The following is a 6,000-nucleotide window of genomic DNA, read 5'->3' on the forward strand; positions in this document are numbered from 1 at the left end:
GAAGCCGGCTGAGGGGACTGAATGGTGGATTACCGACGTCTATGGGCCACAGAAGTAACGATGACAAGGTTGAGTTCATGCAAGAGCTTCTCGATATTCGGGACTTGCATGTGGGCCCTTGGACGGTTGCCGGAGATTTCAATATCTTGGTCAACCCCGAGGACAAGAGCAATGACGTGGTGAACCATAGGATGACAGCTCGGTTTGGATCTAAGATCAATCATCTTGAGCTGAGGGAGTTATACTGGAACGGGAGGAGATTTACATGGTCAAATGAGCAGTAGTCTTGAGAAGATTGACCATGTCTTTGCATCTAGATGTTGGGAAGATATGCATCTGGCGTGCCTCCTCACGGCCATTGGGTCGGCAGTGTCGGAACACTATCCCCTGCCGTTGGACTTGAACGCGGATATTACGATGGGCAAGCGATTCTGTTTTGAAGCCTTCTAACCTAAGACAGAGGGGTTTCTTGCGACAGTGGAGCGGGCCTGGCACTCGGTGGATGGAACAGGGAATGCATTTGTGGCGTTGGACAATAAGTTGAGGGCCACCGCCAAGGCTTTGCAAAGGTGGAGCAACCGGTGGATAGGCAATGTGAAGCTACAAACCTTTATCGCTCTTAAGGTCATTGCAAGGCTCGATGAAGCCATGGATAGTAGAGATCTCTCGATGGGGGAGCATGGCCTACACAAAGTTTTGAAGAAGAAACTGCTTGGGCTCACGTCGCTCCAACGCACAATCGCGCGCTAGAGATCGTGGATGTTGCAGCTGAAGGACGGAGAGGCAAACACAACGTACTTCCACTGGCAGGCGTGCCACCGGTGGAGAATGAATGCCATCTTGACCCTGCAATATGAGGGGCGTGTACTGACTAACCAGGACGAGATCGCGACAACAGTGGACAGTTACTACTCGAGGCTATTTGGGTTGGCCCCAGAATGAGAGTTCGTGCTAAACATGGATACCCTGGGCCTATCGGAGCGGGATCTTGCCCATCTTGAGGCCCCTTTCTCATGTGAAGAGGTGGAGAAAACCATGAAGGAGATGCCACTTGACAAAGCGCTGGGGCTGGATGGTTTTATGGGTCGATTATATGCCTCATGCTGGCACATAATAAAGGACGACATTATGCGGGCAATGGAGCACTTCTTTCGTGGTGACATGCGTGGTTTGCCCGCAATCAATAAGGCGATTGTTTATCTCCTGCTCAAGATGGTTGGGGCGGTGGAGCTCAAGGATTATAGGCCAGTGAGCCTCATACACGGTGCAATCAAGATCTTTGAGAAGGTGCTGGCCACACGTCTAGCGGTGGAGCTACCGCACCTTGTGGGAAACCACCAAAGCGCATTTGTGAGCGGGCGGTCTCTCCATGACAATTTCTTGGACTCGCTGGTTTCTATAGGCGTTTTGTGAGAGATTTTAGCACCAATGCTGCACCTCTCAATGAGCTTACAAAGAAGGATGTGCCTTTTGTTTGGGGTACCGCACAGGAAGAAGCCTTCACGCTATTAAAAGATAAGTTGACACATGCTCTTTTACTCCAACTTCCTGATTTTAGTAAGACTTTTGAGCTTGAATGTGATGCTAGTGGAATTGGATTAGGAGGTGTGTTATTACAAGATGGCAAACCTGTTGCATACTTTTCTGAAAAATTGAGTGGGCCTACTCTGAATTATTCTACTTATGATAAAGAATTATATGGTTCGGACTTTAGAGACATGGCAACATTATTTATGGCCCAAAGAATTTGTTATACATTCTGATCATGAATCTTTGAAACATATTAAAAGTCAAGCTAAACTGAATCATAGACATGCTAAATGGGTTGAAGTCATTGAGACTTTCCCTTATGTCATTAAACACAATAAGGGTAAAGAAAATGTTATTGCGGATGCATTGTCTCGTCGCTATACTATGCTTTCACAACTTGACTTCAAAATATTTGGTTTGGAGACCATCAAAGATCAATATGTGCATGATGCTGATTTTAAAGATGTAATGCAGAATTGTAAAGAAGGAAGAGCATGGAACAAGTTCGTTATTAATGATGGCTTTGTGTTCCGTGCTAACAAGCTATGCATTCCAGCTAGCTCTGTTCGTCTTTTGTTGTTGCAGGAGGCGCATGGAGGAGGATTAATGGGACACTTTGGCAGGAAGAAGACGGAGGACGTACTTGCTACACATTTCTTTTGGCCGAAGATGAGACGGGATGTTGAGCGTTTTGTTGCTCGCTGCACTACATGTCAAAAAGCTAAGTCACGACTCAATCCTCATGGTTTATATATGCCTTTGCCTGTACCTAGTGTTCCTTGGGAGGATATATCTATGGACTTTGTTTTAGGTTTACCTCGAACAAAGAAGGGGAGGGATAGCATATTTGTTGTCGTGGATAGATTCTCGAAAATGGCACACTTTATACCATGTCATAAAAGCGATGATGCTGTTAATGTTGCTGATTTGTTCTTTCATGAAATTATTCGCTTGCATGGTGTGCCAAATACTATTGTTTCAGATCGTGATGCTAAATTTCTTAGCCACTTTTGGAGATGTTTATGGGCTAAGTTGGGGACTAAACTGCTTTTTAGTACTACTTGTCACCCCCAAACTGATGGTCAAACTGAAGTAGTCAATAGAACATTGTCTACTATGCTTAGGGATGTTTCGAAGAATAATAAGAAAATGTGGGAAGAATGCTTGCCTCATATTGAATTTGCTTATAATCGTTCGTTGCATTCTACTACTAAGATGTGCCCTTTTGAAATTGTGTATGGTTTCCTACCTCGTGCACCCATTGATTTGTTGCCTCTTCCATCTTCGGAGAAGGTTAATTTTGATGCTAAACAACGTGCTGAATTGATCTTAAAAATGCATGAGTTAACTAAGGAAAACACTGAGCGTATGAATGCTAAATATAAACTTGCTGGAGATAAGGGTAGAATACGTGTTGTCTTTGCACCTGGAGATCTTGTTTGGTTACATTTGCATAAGGATAGATTTCCTGATATGCGCAAATCAAAGCTAATGGCACGTGCTGATGGTCCATTTAAGGTGTTAGAGAAAATAAATGATAATGCATATAAACTTGAGCTGCCTGCAAATTTTGGGGTTAGTCCCACTTTTAACATTGCGGATTTGAAGCCCTATTTGGGTGAGGAAGATGAGCTTCCGTCGAGGACAACTTCATTTCAAGAAGGGGATGATGATGAGGACATCAGTACCATTGTTACACCCACAACCCCTACTGCTACATATACTGGACCAATTACTAGAGCTCGCACACGCTAATTAAATTTTTAGGTACTTTTGTTTCTTGGTAATGATTCTAATGTTCATGAGAATATGATGCTGCCTAAATTGGATAAATTTGTTTTGCTTACAAATGAAGGGCCTGGCATGGATAAGAGGGATGAACACTGGAGCAAGACCAAGCATGGAAAGGATGGCATGCGCAAGGGGAACAAGAACGGAGTTACAAGTGATGATTTCAGGACTTTGAAGCCACCATAATGAGTGCATGAAGCCTTGGACGAAATATACAAGATGCCACTTCATAAATTTCGTCCAAAGGCTATTCTAGGTGCTGCGTCACCTTATTATTGGGCCAGGCCCATGTAATCTCGAAATACATAAGTATAGGCTGTTTTTAGAGTCCGTATGTGTGGAGAAACAAGAGATAGGGTTTGTTTCGGACCCCTTCCCCAAGGGCCACAAAATTCCCCCCCTCTTCCTCCATATATACAACCCTTAGGGCACCGTTTAGACTTTGGGTTTTGTTTAGATTAAAGTTCGCCATAGCTGCAACTTCGCGTACTTCGTTTGTGTTCAACGACCAGACAAAGGTGTCACAGAACCCCACCTTGATCAATAAAGCTTTCCTCTTTAATTCGCAATATCCAGATTGCAAACTCACTTTCTTGCTTGTTCTTCATTTGCTCGCAGGAAATAGACCCTCGTGGTCAGGTTGATCGTGCTCCGGCGTGGTCAATAACCCCTCGGAAGTTGGTTTAGCGATTGCTAAGGCGCGACGTCTTCGCAAGTTCGTAGTCGGATCGTCAAAGTCGACTCCCACAGAAAACGATTGCTATCTCATCGAAACATCGGGACACCTTCGCCTCTATCACTGCGAGATGGTGCGATTCTAGTGAATCTAGATATATCCAAGGCGTTTGACACCATCTAGTGGCCATTTCTTCTAGAGGTTTTGGAGCATATGGGCTTTGGAGCAAGATGGAGAGCTTGGATTTGTGGGATACTATCAACATCAACAACGAGGATTGCGGTTAATGGAATACCAGGAGAAACAATCTTCAATTGCTGCGGCCTATGGAAAGGGGACCCAATCTTCCCAATGTTGTTCATCTTGTGAATGGAGCCTCTCAACAGACTATTTCATAAGGCAACTACATCCGGCATCCTCCCACCCCTTGCACATCACTATCTTCATCAAGCTAAAGTGGATGGATGTGGTTACATGCGATTCTTTCCTACGCATCTTTGGACATGCTTCAGGACTCCAAGTCAACATGACAAAGAGCACGGTGCTACCGATCCGATGCTCCCAGGAGGAGATGGCCCTAGTGTGCGACACCCTTGGCTGCTCGAGCACTACCTTCCCGTGCAAGTATCTAGGACTTCCACTATCCATCAAAAAGCACACGACAAAGCAGTTCTAAGGCCTCGTGGATCAGCTCGCTACACTCCTACCCCACTGGAAGGCGGCGACCCTTCCAAAAAGCATTCGAGCATTACTAGTTCAATCTTGTCCTTTGTGCAATTTCCGATACACTCCATGATGGCTCTGGATCTACCGCCGAAGACCATTGCTGCCATGATCAATATTTTCCATGGGTTTCTATGCGCTGGCAAGGAGGACACGGTAGGAGGTGCTTGCACGGTGGTCTGGGATAGGGTGTGCATGCCCAAGTGGGCCGGTGGTCTAGGTATACCCGACATGAGATGGATGAATGTGGCCCTTCGGGCCAAGTGGTTATGGCTGCAACGGGCGGATCGGAGTAGACCTTGGTCGGAGTTCGCGTTCAAAGTGCCGAAGGAATCCATACACCTATTCCAAGCGGTGACTCATGCCGACATTGGGAATTGCCGAGATACGCCATTCTGGGAAGACCGTTGGCTTAGCGGATACCGGATACAGGAGCTTGCACCACGGAGTTACGACATGATCCCAGCTAGGACGAGGAGCTCGAGAACGGTGTATGAGGCCATTGCAGAGGGCGGATGGGCCATGGATATTGGGCCCAGCACGGGACATGGAGAGACTCGTGGAGTACATGGGCATCTGGCCCAGGGTAGCGGCTGTTCAGCTCTTCGACCTGTCCGCTGATCGTGTCGCATGGTATTGGGAGAGGGATAACAAGTTTTCTGCCAGGTCGGCCTATGCGGCCAAGTTTGTAGGACGAGAGGTATCGCCCACCGTGGCATTCACATGGCGCTCGTGGACCCTGCTTCAGTGCAAATTCTTTGTTTGGCTTGCTATCATGAACCGATTTTGGACCTTGAAGAGGGCTGCCGCACCAAGATTCATGCCCTTTCTAGGATCAGCATGGCAAGACGATTGACCATCTGCTCATCGAGTGTGTTCTTGCGTGCGAAGTGCGGGCCAAGGACTTCATGGCCTTAGGGACATGTCCTGACTGGTGTGCTTGACAATCTGTGCACGGGCATCGAGCGAGGATGATACGTTCCATATGCCTCCTTGCCATGTGGGAGCTATGGAAGCACAGGAACACCATAGTCTTTGGTGGCGCGAGGGCCTGCCTCCGGCTTGTCCCGAGTCGGATTTCTAGTGAAAGTAAGGTATGGATGCAGGCGGGGCTACTACAAGGAGAGTTGGATGCATTCTCCGTAGAAATGCTTGAGTGGTCCCATAGCAAGTAGTCGGAATAGCTCATAGGTGGATGCCGGCGTAATGCCGTGTAATCTTTCCTTGTAACATAACTGCAGAGGGCTCGTCCCCTTTCTTCTATAATATATGATACACAC

Source organism: Triticum aestivum, chromosome 7D (genome assembly GCF_018294505.1).
Source record: "Triticum aestivum cultivar Chinese Spring chromosome 7D, IWGSC CS RefSeq v2.1, whole genome shotgun sequence".
Classification (NCBI taxonomy): domain Eukaryota; kingdom Viridiplantae; phylum Streptophyta; class Magnoliopsida; order Poales; family Poaceae; genus Triticum; species Triticum aestivum.